The 13434-nt window shown below is 44.5% G+C and overlaps 1 long non-coding RNA gene across 1 annotated transcript; it reads left to right on the top strand.

Moving 5' to 3' along the window:
* Positions 1-1763: 1763 nt before the first annotated feature.
* On the top strand, positions 1764-5366 carry LOC128349280 (uncharacterized). Its single transcript, XR_008318699.1, has 3 exons — positions 1764-1859; positions 3397-3474; positions 5066-5366. It is a non-coding gene; the product is annotated as an uncharacterized LOC128349280 (long non-coding RNA).
* The last annotated feature ends 8068 nt before the right edge of the window (positions 5367-13434 follow it).

The following is a 13434-nucleotide window of genomic DNA, read 5'->3' as shown; positions in this document are numbered from 1 at the left end:
CATGGGCTCTTCTCTTCCTATCTGAGAGGTTTCTGGAATGAATGAAATAAGGAGGTACATGACATTCAGTAAGTAAACAGAAAGAGCATCCTTGAAAAAGCTTCCTTAGATAGTCAGAACTAAAGTTCATGTACAATTGTTGTATAGAGCCGACATTGAGGTCACAGAGACTCACAAGAGCTAGAGTGAGTTCAAAATAAATGTTTTAAGACCTGCCCTTTATTGACAACTGGATATATAATCCAGGCTGTGAAATGTTGTCATTTGCCATGTCTGTGCCTAGAGGAACATCTCCAAAAAAATAAATGTCTCTGAAGAGTTAATGGTTGTAATTTGTTTGTAATTCTTTTCAGTCCTCTGTTTTTTCCATGACTGAGTTGGACAGCCTCAAAGCAAAACCTTAGTTAAGTGTGGGATCAAAGATATCGGCACACAACAGGTCTTAGCAGTTATTAATGCCACTAAGGTTTCGCTGTGGCCATAAGGCACCGAGCCCAGCCATCTCTTTGAAAACTCTCTCTCTGATTTTTGCTCTAGAAAGTCTTTTACTGCTTTGTGGTTTCAAATCATGATCACAATGTATTTGGAAGGGAGGTATGCAAGAACTAGCTATGAAGTCATTCACACAATCAAAAACTACTAGCTGGACTGGGCAAAGAGCATCTCTGCCTCTAGTTCCCCCCGCCCACCCCCACCGCTGCCACCACTGCCAATTTCTTTCCCAGGTGGTGCCTCATTCTTCCCCCACCCGCCGCCACCATTTTCTTGCCCTGCTGGCCACTGCCGTTGCCATTTTCTCCCACTGTTTTCTCCCCCCACCCACTCTGCTGCCATTTTCTCCTGCTTGCCCCTACTGTTTTCTCCTGCCTGCCCCTGCCCCCCTGCCGCCATTTTGTTTCCCACCTCATCTCCGGTGCCACTGCTTTCCTCTTCCCCTGCCAGCAGCTTGCTCGTGAACTCTTGCAAGAGCTGCCATGCATGGGATTAGCGATGGGTACGAGAGAGAGAGAGAGAGAGAGAGAGAGAGATGTTCTACCTGGGTTTGGAAGCTGTGTGTGCTCCCAACATTTGCTTGTGTGGAAGCAAGGTAGGAGGAAAACCTGGGTAGAAGTGATTGTGTGGAAGCAAAGTAGGAGGAAAAGCTACCCAGGTTTTCCTCCTACCTTGCTTCCACACAACCAAAAATTGGGAGCACACGCAGCTCCCAATCCCAGGTAGAACACATTTTCTGTGATTCCTGTCTCTGTCTTTGTGGGTCAGGCCAAACTGAAAATCTTCCACATTATATAAGGTGTATTGGCTCTGTGCCAAGTTAAGGAATGTTCTGCTGCCATATTGGGGCATCATTGCTTTTCTTTCCATACTTCAGAATGTGTGTGAATTGGTAAATGTGTCAGCATTTGTTGGCTTTGCCTGTGCAATCAATAAAACCAGAGAGCAATTTGCAAAAGTCAGTGCTGTTTTAAATTCTTAGATGATCTTTATTTATACATGGGCTTTGCAATGGTCTATGTTGATAGCAAGTATAACTACTGAGCTCACTTACCTTGCACTACGAAACTAGCCATCGTGCTTTTGGGATTGTTGTTTTGCTTTTTGAAGGTGTTACTAATGTCTTTAAAAAGTAAAACAGTCCTCAAAGCATGATGGCTAGTTCTTACTGCAAGATATGTGAGCTTAATTGTTGCCAAATTAGAAGCTGGCAAAAAATCAAAATGCAGCATTTCGGTATCTTGGCCAACTTGAGAGAGTTTTCTTTACAGAAATTTTTTGGGACTGGACAGAATGAAGCGGATGGACATGAGGGAAGCTGTGTGTGTCCATGCTTGCCAGCCTTTCCATGTGAATGTAACATAAGGGTAAGTGCAAGGAAGGCATGTTGGGCCCCATAAAGTGATTCAGCTAAGGGGCCCCCATGCTCTTTAATTTGGCTCTGATGGACCCTCATATTTATGTGCAAAAGTGGGTCAAGATGCATCCCTGGTCCTTGGTGTCCTGGGCTATCTCTATACAGCATGGGTGTGATGGAGAGGAAGTACCACTTCTCCATACAGTGAATATGGCGCTTGCTAGGGATGTGCACGAAATGGATTTTGCATTTTGTTTCAAGCTCGAAACAAAATGCAAATGGCCGAATCATTTCATTGAAACAGCAGTTGACCCAGCTGTTCAGCCATAGGGAACAATGGGCTACTTCAAGTAACAATGGGGAAACTTGAAGCTGCCCATTGTTCCCAACAGGTAGCTCCTAGGGACACCAATGTGGGTTGGGTGGTAGGGCTCACAAAAGACTCACAAAGGAAATGGGCAAGCAGGTGATTTAAACAATTTTTTAACCTTTCCCCCAAACCCCCATAGGATCTCAAGCCAATCGGAAGCCAGTGCCAGAAAATCCAACAGCAAGGGAAAACAAGCCTCCAAAATGGTGCTCGAAATGTTGAAACATTTTGAATCAAAATCGGGTTGTTTTGTTCCAAGCTCGAAACACGCCCTTTATTTAAAGGGTGTTTTGTTTCGAGCTCGAAACACTCAAAACAGCCCGTTCCGAGTCAAAACGTTTCAACATCGAAACGTTTTGCAAATTGCACATCCCTAGTACTTGCCTCCATACATGTTCCTTTTATGTTCCTTTTATGCAGACTCTTATTAACACCCTGCCTTTACTGAAAACCTTCCTTGAATCTCTCATCTCCAGACATGCAGGCCTGTCAGCCTGGGATGCCTGACTCCAGCTGCGAGCACTTGGGAGGCCAGCCTATCAGAGGGCGTTCAGATGCATAACTCCAGATCCTAAATGACACTTTGGCACCATTTCCCTGATGTTCTGCCTTCTACTTCCCTGGGTTTTTATAATGTGTGTTTGCACTGCTATTGCTGGTAATGAGGCCCCACCTAATTGCCATTCAGTAAACTCCAGTTAAATTAACAGCTTCATCAGATGAGCATCAACATCTGCTCTGTGACAGCCACGGTTCTCCCCCACTCTCAGTCCTGATGCCCATGACATTCAATCCATTGACTGACAGCCAGCAAACAAACCCAAAGCTGGGCTGCTGTCTATGGCCTGAACTGTCACCCAGTAGCTAATATATCTTCTCATATAAATATAAATATGTGCATGGGTGGGGGGAAGGGAGAGAGATTGTAGATGTGTTTTAAGGTGTGTGTGTGTGTCAAAAATATTGGAGCTCTTACTGGGTCACATATAGTCTAAGTGTATAAGGCAAGCATGTATATAACTTAGACTCAAACCTGTCTATCTTTTTCTCAGATTTTTATTTTTAATTTAAACCAGCCATGGTCTTGAGAGATTGCAAATTTGATTTGGAGTAATTTATTTGAGAAGGGACCACTTTCCCACTCAAAATAATCTCTTCACTGTTTCTTCCTCTGCAGGGGAAAAATATGGGTACCTCCATCTTTTCTGGGGTGTTCCTTCTGATATGCAGGTCCAAACCATGCAGGGATTTAAAGGTAAGCACCAGTAGTTTTAATTGTGTCTGGAAACCGGGAGCTGGGGCAGTTGTTTAAGCACTGGCAAGTTATATTCCCAGCATCTAGTCCCGGTTAACAGCCTCATGTCTGTATTGTGGACTAGCTGCAGTTTTTGAACTGTCTGTAAAGACAGCTCCACCTTCAATGAACTGCAGTAGTCTGGAGGTTTCCAGAGCACAGATAACAATGGCTGGGCAGTCTTGGTTGAAACAGAATTTCTCACATCCAGACACATGTGAACTGTTTTACAATACAGACCACCCACTCGAAGTGTTGCCCTGGTTGCATATATGCCCAGAGACGCTTATTGAAGAAAACCTGGAAACCTAAATGCTCACAGAATTGGGAATGTGCCATAGATAGACAGACAGACAGACAGACAGACACACACACACACACAACTCTCCACCTTGGTGTTCTTCATTGTAAGACCCAGGGGCCAGTGGTGGTCCCCGTCAACTTTAAGTGCAGCCCCTTGACTAATAGTTTATTGTGCCTGTGTGGAGCTTTGGCTGAAGCTGAATACTCTGCAAGTCCCGCTGGAACCATACAATGGTGACCATTTCCACCATGTAGGGCTATGTTTGCCTAGTGCTGGTGGGATCCCTTTAAGGGAAATGGAGCTCTCTTGAGCCCCTGTACCATCTCCAAAGGTATGCATGGTGTGCTGGGAAGTGTGGCCCTTCTCAGCACTTCCCCCAAAGAACTCTTAAGAGAGGACTCAATTGCTCTTAAAGGGCCCTTTCAGCACTGAGAAAAGTGCAGTACTGGCAGGACGCAGTGGGAAATGACTCTTACATTGAAGGTTTTTTGCCATAGTGGCCCCCACTTGAAAAATAGTGAAGATCACTGATCCAGCTCCTATTAAAAGAGAGTTTTGTGTATAGGAAGGCAAAGCAAGCCATTCTGAAAGGTCACCTACATTATCAACTGAAAGGTCACCTACATTATCCAGATCCAACTAGTTACTACTTATCTGTCGTGAAGGATTGTTCCTGGAGAGCGCTCAGGAAGAATGAGCAACTGTGAGGGACTGTGAAAGGTGCTCTTGGGCCTAAGAAGAAAGCCTGGACTCCACATTTGCTAGCTGAAAAATTGATATTTACAAAATAGCCCTTTTTAAGAACAAGAAACTTTACCTAATACTTATGGATGTGCATGATTTTAATGGTTTAGAAGTATGTGTATTTTGGATTCTATCAAAACAAAAAACAAAAAAACCAACAAAAACCAACAACAATATTGGCAACCCATCCTTTTCAGTAGTTGCTAACACAAAATCACATTTTGAAGGCTATAAACATCTGAAGCTGCTTTATACATTGGCCCATTTAGCTCTGTATTACCTGCTTCAGCTGACAGGGCTCTACAGCATCTCAGGCAGGCCCTTCCATGAGGCAGGGTGAGGTAGGGCTCAAGGGGAGGCATGTGCCAGGTCCCCCACCAGCACAGATGTCACACCAAGGACCTCTCTGCTACTCACTGCTACCATCCTTCCTCACTCTGTTGGGGCATGCTGTTCATTTCCCCCTCCTTATGCTGCTTCCCCTCCTTTTCTTTCCCCACCCAGGAATGTCCCTGTTTGGCTTGGTGGCAGAGTCTGAGAGTGCTTGCTTGCTGTCACCTCAACAACATGGCCTGAAAATGCTGCGCACCCACCGGAAGTTGTGCGTGGGGGATGATATTGTCCTCTGCCTCAGACAGAAACATGTCTTGGATCACCCCTGATCTCAGGAATAGGTCTTTCCCATCCCCGTTACCCATGGTCCTTCAACTGGAGATGCCTGGAATTGAACCTGGGATCCTCTGCATGCAAAAACACAGGCTACCCTAGGCTAGTGGAGTTTGGCCAACCATGTGCAAGCTTGACCCTTGCCCTTCATGACTTATTAAATCTAGTAGCGGGTGTGGGGGGGATTTTTAGCTGGGTCCAGCAGGTTCTAAACACCTCATTGAGAGAGGGAGTGGTCCCAGCTCCATTGAAGGAAACTATTATTTGACCACTCCTAAAGAAACCCAATCTGGACCCAGAGGATATAAACAACTATTGGCCTGTGGCCAACATTCCCTTCCTGGGCAAGGTGCTTGAGCGTAGGGATGTGCGTTTCTTTTCGGATACAAAACGTTTTGTGCACAAAACAGGCCGTTTTGGCTGCTTTGTAGCCAAAACAAAACACTCAATGCTTAAAACAGAAAATTTTGTAGCCAAAACAAAACGTCCCTGTTTCGGATACAAAACGTTTTGTTGTTTCGGCTGTTTTGGAACTCCATTTTGCAATCACAAAAAATCTTTCTCCTTCAGTCTCCATTTTGAGTTTTGAAATCTGTTTGAAATCTGCAGACCCTTCCAGCCTGCAGATTGGCCAGCAGGGGAGTGAGGGTTCTGGGGTTGGGGAGCGTAGCGCGGGGTCTGGGGTGGCAGCAGTGCAGCACAGGGTCTGGGGTGGCAGCAGGGGATCGTGGGGCTTTGGGGTTGCAGCAGGGGAGCGTGGGGCTTTGGGGTTGCAGCAGTGGAGCACAGGGTCTGGGGCTGCAGCAGTGGAGCATGGGCTTTGGGGTTGCAGCAGTGAAGCATGGGCTTTGGGATTGCAGCAATTGAATTTAAAAAGTTATGTTTGGTGTTTGTTGTTAGTTGTTATTTCACACTCTTGTGTGTGGATAAATTGCATTTCGGGGGGGGGGATGTGAATGTGCGTGACCAAAACTTGTTCTTTGCAAAGCTCTGCGGGTGTTGTAGATGTGTGATGTTGATGTTATTTTGGAGGGGGAAGAGTGGGTTGGGTGGTAGTTCCCCAATGGGTGCCTGCTACCACCTAGGTTTCAGAGTGATTGGGCAAAGGGCTCAATATTATTTGATTTTTGAAGTGAAGTTTACTCTTTTCCCCCATAGTGAAAAATGGAGGTTTCGGCAGCCCCAGAATTGCACATGTAGGGCACTTGGGTGGCCCAGAGAGAGTGGTGGCATAGTGAACACAGGGTGCCAACCAGTCCCATGGCTTGATAACCCATGGTGTACTGGGGTCTGTTGTTTTGAAAGTGTTCTGAGTGTAGATTCTCTGGTTGCATATGAGATTTTCAATGAGAAACCATGAATCCACTCTCATTTGCTACTGCTAATAGCAATAAATAAATAAATAAATAAATAAATAAATAAATAAATAAATAAATAAATCTTAAAGACACATAGACTTCAAAAAAATTTAAATCAACCCTTTGCCCATTTTTTTTTTAGAAATTGGGGTGGTAGCCTCCACCCATTAGGCACTACCACCCCACCCCACCCCACTCTTTTGACCCCATGACCCATTTTTCTGATCCAAATCGATTCGGATTTGGATTTGGATAAATTTGGATCCAAATCGAATCTGGGCTGATTCGGATGGGTCAGATTCGGACACAAATCGAAATGGGGGTGTTTCGATTTGGGTACAAATCGAATAACAAAAAATCATTTTGTGCACACCCCTACTTGAATGTATAGTGACTGACCAGCTCCAGACATTCTTGGAGGAAATGGACTATCTCGATCAGGGGTTCTCAACGTTGGGTCTCCAGATGTTATTGGACTTCAACTCCCATAATCCCCTGCCCCAGTGGCCTTTGGTTGGGAATTATGGGAGTTGAAGTCCAATTACATCTGGGGACCCACACGTTGAGAATCCCTGATCTAGATCCTTTTCAATCAGACTTCAGGCCCGGCTTTGGAACAAAAACTGCTTTGGTCCTGTGGGATGACCCATGCAGAGATAGGGACAGGGGGAGTGTAACTCTGTTAATTCTCTTTGATCTCTCAGCAGCTTTCAATACAATTGACCATGGTATCCTTTTGAATAGGTTGGCCAAGTTGGGTGTGGGAGGCATTGTTTGGAGGTGGTTCCAGTCCTACCTTGAGGTCCAGTCCCCAAAGGTGGTGCTAGGGGATTACTGCTCAACCTCTTGGCAGTTATGCTATGGGGTTTTGCAGGGTTTCATTCTTCCACCTAGGCTGTTTAATATGTACATGGAACCTCTGGGAGAGGTCATCCAGAGATTTGGCCTGAGGTGTCATCGATATGCAGATGACACTCAGTTGTATCTCTCTTTTACATTAGACACAGAAGAGGTGGTGACTGTCCTGAATCAGTACTTAGATGCAGTAATGGACTGGATGGGGGGTGGGCAGGTGAATAAGCCGAGATTCAGTCCAGACAAGACAGAAGTACTGTTGGTTGGTGGTTCCTCTGCCCGGGTGAATGATGTTCAGCCTGTTCTAGATGGGGTTGCACTCCGCCTGAAGGATCAGGTTTGCAACTTGAGGATGCTCACTGATCCAGCACTGTCACTAGAGGCTCAATTGGCCTCTGTGGTTTGGAGTGCTTTTATCAGCTTTGGCTGATACACCAACTGCGACCTTACCTAGACAGAGATCGCTTGGCTACAGTTACTCATGCTCTGGTAACCTCTCACTTAGATTACTGCAATGTATTGTATGTGGGGCTGCCTTTGAAAATGCAGCTAGTGCAAAATAGAGCTGCAAGATTATTGAATGTTTTGAACATATTATGCCAGTGCTTCATCAGTTGCATTGGTACCCAGTCTGTTTCTGGACCCAATTCAAAGTGCTGGTTTTAACCTTTAAAGCCTTAAATGGCTTGGGACTGGGTTACCTGAGAGAGCACCTTGCCCCATATGTCCCAACCTGGACCTTAAGATCTTCTTCAGAGGCCCTCCTCTGGGTGTCCTTGGCAAATAGGAGAGGGCCGTTTCAGTGGTTGCACCCTGTTTATGGAATAGCCTCTCTAGAGGCTACTACAGTTCACCATGCTTTATCACTTTGTCACTCAGGTCTTTTAAATTTTGATCTGATTTCAACTGATTTTTTTTAAATGTCTTTTAAATTGTTTTGTATTGTATTTTGTATTTTCTCCCATCCCCTTTTTGCGGAGTCTGTTATGATTTTAATGTATTGTGTGTTTTTACCTCATGTTTTAACATTGTGTTGTAAGCCAGCCAGAGAACAATTTGTTACAGGGTGGCTAACAAATAAAGTTGTATTATTATTATTATTATTATTATTATTATTATTATTATTATTATTATTATATGAAAACCTAGAAATATAAAAACAATTTCTCTTGCAGATACTCAACTACTGGTTGATGTTCTGAACTTTTCTGCACTGGCAATATATAGTGAGAAAATAAGTAAAACAACACTGTAATCTGATGAGGCTCTGGTTCTTTAGTAAGATGCGACCAATCACAGAAATATGTTAAGGGACTATGTAATTGATAAAGCAGAGATAAGCATCTACAAGACCACCCAGAGAGCTTCACGACTCAATGAGGATTTGGACTCAATCCAAGGATTCACTAGTATTGCTTAACCCAGAAGTCTGCTTTCAGTGAGAGGGCTCAGCCATGGAACAAAGAAAATAACAAGAAGAAAGTCTCTTTTGCCTTGTCCTCATCAATGAGTAACCAAATCTCAACGCCATATACCAGATGGATTAAGTGAAGGTTCCAAGGGGAGAAGATGCAACTTCTAAGCAGACCTGAGCCTTCCGCATTCCTCACTTTCAAAATTAATCTCTATTGCAAGTGTCTGCAGGCAGGGGTGGCCCTTTCATGAGGTAAAGGGAGGTGGTTGCCTCAGGTGGCAGACTATTGGATGTCTTGGGTCACCAGCTGGGTGGTAAAATTGCCCCCTGCCAACACCATCAGAGCAGTTCTTTGGGACTTATCTGACCCTTGCAAACCTTGCAATGAGCACCTCTCCTCACACTCCTTTCAAAGCTTGCAAGAAGCACCGGGGAGAAGGGGAGGTTGCTGGCAACCTTTCCTCCTCTACACCCACTTTCAAAGCTTACAAGGATTGGTTTTGAAAGGATGTTGGCAGTTGGTCCTCATGAGGGCCACAGGGCAAGGCAGCATTTGTCACCTCACCTCAGACATTGTACTACCTTGAGCCAGCCCTGCCTGAGGACTTCCAGAAACCTCCTATTCCACCACCAGGGGTGTAGCTATAATTGAGCAGATGGGTTCAAAGAACCCAGGCCCTCCAGCTCCTGAGAGCCTCCCAGCTGCACCCCTCCCTATTTTCTTCATCATCTCCCTCACTCCAAGGGGCCTCTGGGGGGAGGGACAAACATGGGCCCCCTCTCCCCTAGCTACGTCCCTGTACTCCATCAGAAGACTTTGATTGAAAAACAATGCAATTGTAACCTTCAAACTGCTTATTCTAGCAATGTGGGGAGGGATTATGGCTCAGTGGAAGAGCACATGCTTTGCATGCAGAAGGGACCAGGTTCAATGCCTGCAGTCTTCAGATAGGACTGGGAAAGACCCCTGCCTGGAACCTGAAGAATCACCGGTAGTCAGTGCAGATCATACTGAACTAGATGGACCATTGATCTGACTCAGTATAAGGCAGCTTCCTAATCACATTGATACCAAATGTAGTCAGAGTTTCTTTTTGACTGCTGTGCAGCTTCATGGTGGAGACGTCTGTGCCTAATCAGTTTTGTTAAAAGAATTCTCCCATTTCTTCTCCTTTCAGCCAGTGAAGTGTCTAGATTCCCTACTTATCTTTTTAGATGGCCAAGATGGAGATGTTGTGGTTACTTCCTTCTGCTTGTTCAGTTCATACTGGCCAGCAACAACATGAATGGTAGGCTAAAGAGACTTCCTCTGCATCCACACACCCACACTGGATACTGCTGCAAGCACTGTTTCTCCAGTGGTTTTTAGGGCGCCAGGAGTTGAAATCGACTTGACGGCACACTTTACCAAGCAGTGGGTTAAAGGGGTGACATCCCATTTTCACCTCTCCTCAACACTTGACTAATTTATAACAAGTGAAATACTGTTAGTGTATTACTAGCCCTCTACTTTCTAAACTTTCCTCTTCTCGTTTCTCACAGCAGGTGGTGTTAGCATGAAGGAAAACATGCTTAAATCTCTCACATGGTGTTTTACAATCTCCCATCTGTGGCTAGACACAAGTGGACAGCTTTGCAATAACAGGCTGTACAACCCTATGGATTTTCACTGTAATCCAAAAGGCTGCAATGAGAGTGTGTTTGTAGCATCTGCCTTCAGCAAGGGAGGATACACTTTCCAAAGTATGCCCATCAATCCCCGAAGCTGGCTGTTTACCTGTGAGCAGCTGTAAGATATTCATGTTCTTTATGAATGGGATAGCATAAACAACAAGATGGAGGCACAAAAAGTGAAGAGGGAACTGAAGAGGAGGGATAGTGGTGATGGTGAATTTGGCTGCCCTGTGGATTGGGCAGGTTTCCTTTCTCTTATTGCTCAGTAGGAAAAGGATCCTGGTATTGGCTCAGAATAGTTTGTCATATGCAAAATTCACAAAAATAGTGCTACTACCACCTATTCAGGTTTTCCAACCAAAGCAACAAATTGAAATGTAAAAATCCTTTGGTGGATTGCAATGTAACTGGTTACATGTGCACACCTATAATTCATGTTAAGTGTAAACTACGCCCTGGATGTTGTCACATGTGTTTTCACCTGTAGTCACACTGCAGCATGGATTTTGCAGTTTGTTTGTTAATCATATTTGTATGCCACCTGATAAGTACATCTCTAGGCGGTGTTCTTGTGCATGCATTTGAACAGTTGTTCTTGTGCATGCATATTTGATGGTACTACATCATGAGATTGGTAGTTTTTTAATTTCTCAACCATTTAGTCATGCATGCATATCTGGCACTAGTGTGAAAGGTGATGACACAGGTTTACTGAATTCTGCTCATTGATAAAATGCGACAACAAGGAAAATTTACTAATCCAAGATGAATGTGTAAGACATTTCAGTATGGGTTGCCACAATGTTGGGAGCTGAATTTAAATTTATTGGAATTAGAGTACTCTGCCCCAAATCCCACTTGTGACTTTTTGTGGCAAGTGCAGAGTTTTGCTGAATCCTGAAGCCTGGTATCTAGATAACATGATTTCGTGAATACTAGCCTACCCCGCACAGAGCATCTGTGTGATATTTTGGGCCGGCCAGCTTTTTCATGCACCCGCTGCCCACCTCCGAAGGCCGGCGGGACTTCCATTCTGGCGTTTTCTCAGGGTCTGCAGCTTTCTCTCCTACCCAGCCACCACTTTCTCTCCCCCCAGGCATCACTTTGTCTCGCCCACCACCACATTTCTCCCCCTCCTCTTGCCCGCTGCTGCTTTTTCTCCCCCTCTGCCACCCATCATCCTCCTGAGGGCAGTGGGGCTTTGCCCGCCGCCCATCCTCCTCCCCTGCCGCCTGTTACCGTTGCCCACCACCCTCCCTCCTCCTCTGGGTGGCAGGGCTTTGCCCGCCGCAATTTCTGCCTCCTTCTTCCTTTCCCCTTTCTCCCTGGCAGTGGGGGCGGGGCTTGCCACATCACCACGCATCCCCCTAGTCCATCTACAGGAATTAATTATATAGATGATCCTGATAGCGAGTGGTGATTGAATGTTTTCCATTGTCAAGTGAACTCTTTCAGTCATATTGTTGCTAATATTTACATGGCTTTCTATAAGCACTGATCTTGTGACTGGTTCAAAATCTGTTTTGTACACAAACTCTCTGATATCCAGTGGAAAATATGAAGATTTTCAAACACAGGCTGACCTGCAGTCTGAACTTAGACAGAACCATTCAGAAGAGTAGTATCTATGTAGATGTCTATTGTGGAGTGACTGGGGGAAAATAATGTCTAGTGATGAAACAAACAAACAAACAAACAAGGATTTAGAGGCCAAAAAACAAATAACATATTTTAGTTTCTGTTCTTTGAAGCTCAAAATCACATGTATACTCAGCAACAGAAAATAACACATATAAAATGGTATCCAATTTGTCTCTCTTCACAAAATTATTTCTTTTCCAAATTAATGTATTGACTAGCATTTTCTTATACTTACTGTTTTCATTATAATTGAATTTCCAAGACAGCATGGTTAATTTTGTGGTAATTTAGGAAGTTTGAAAACAAAAATGGGTAGGTGACATTAAACAAAATACAGTGGGATCATGTTATGTCTGGTGCTATATAGACCAACTCCAGCCTCAAAGGCAAGATGCCTCTAAATGCCAGTTGGGGAGCAAAAGCAGGAGAGAGGGCACACCCTGTAACCTCTTGCCTGTGGACTTCTCACAGGCATCTGGTGGGCCACAGTGTGAAACAGGATGCTGGACTGGATGGGCTTTGGGCCTGATCCAGCAGGGATGTTCTTATGTTATCACCATTATTTATATCATTAATTCTTTCTGAATTTGTTTTTAAGTTCACTTATATTTGAATGAAGAATGGAGGAGAGCCAGAGTCACCCCTTTTGTGCCAACCTGTCGACAAAGCATGAAGTATTTTCACTTGTAAAACAAGAGAGAGAGGAGGCAGTGTTGGTAAATAGCCCATTAACACATGGAGTCACTCCATTAACTTCAAAGAGTAAACATCTCCTTTATTTTCCCTCCCACTCTCTCAGAGTAGAAATTGTATGACAGTGCATTGTCCAGGGCCAGGGCATTGTCTGTTACTGGTGGCTGTGGGGGGTGGGTGGGAGTGGGATTGAATAACATCCATATCCCAAAGCATTAAAATTCAAGTTGCTCCTCATGGCACATGAAATCTAGCCCCTTAAATTTGTGTTAGCACACATTTGTAATCCAACATGTTGTTGGAATGATGGGATTGAAATGTACCTTTTTTCAGTTCCGCAACAGGTATTATCTAAAGTGTCATTCTGACTAGCATCACTGTCATTGGAGATGCTCTTGGGAATGTCTTTCACACTCTCCCACCACCACTATATTCTTAGTGGTAGCAATACCAGCAGGACCACTGTTTTCAAAGAATCTTCTTATTTCAAAGACTCTTCTTAGACCCGGAAAAGGCATCATTAATGGCTGTAGTGCTGGAGAAAGGGATGCCTTTCTCTCTAAGCAATGCCT

Source organism: Hemicordylus capensis, chromosome 3, assembly GCF_027244095.1.
Source record: "Hemicordylus capensis ecotype Gifberg chromosome 3, rHemCap1.1.pri, whole genome shotgun sequence".
Taxonomy (NCBI): Eukaryota; Metazoa; Chordata; class Lepidosauria; order Squamata; family Cordylidae; genus Hemicordylus; species Hemicordylus capensis.
Note: the sequence above shows the minus strand (reverse complement) of the source record. Positions and strands in the feature narration are given on the sequence as shown.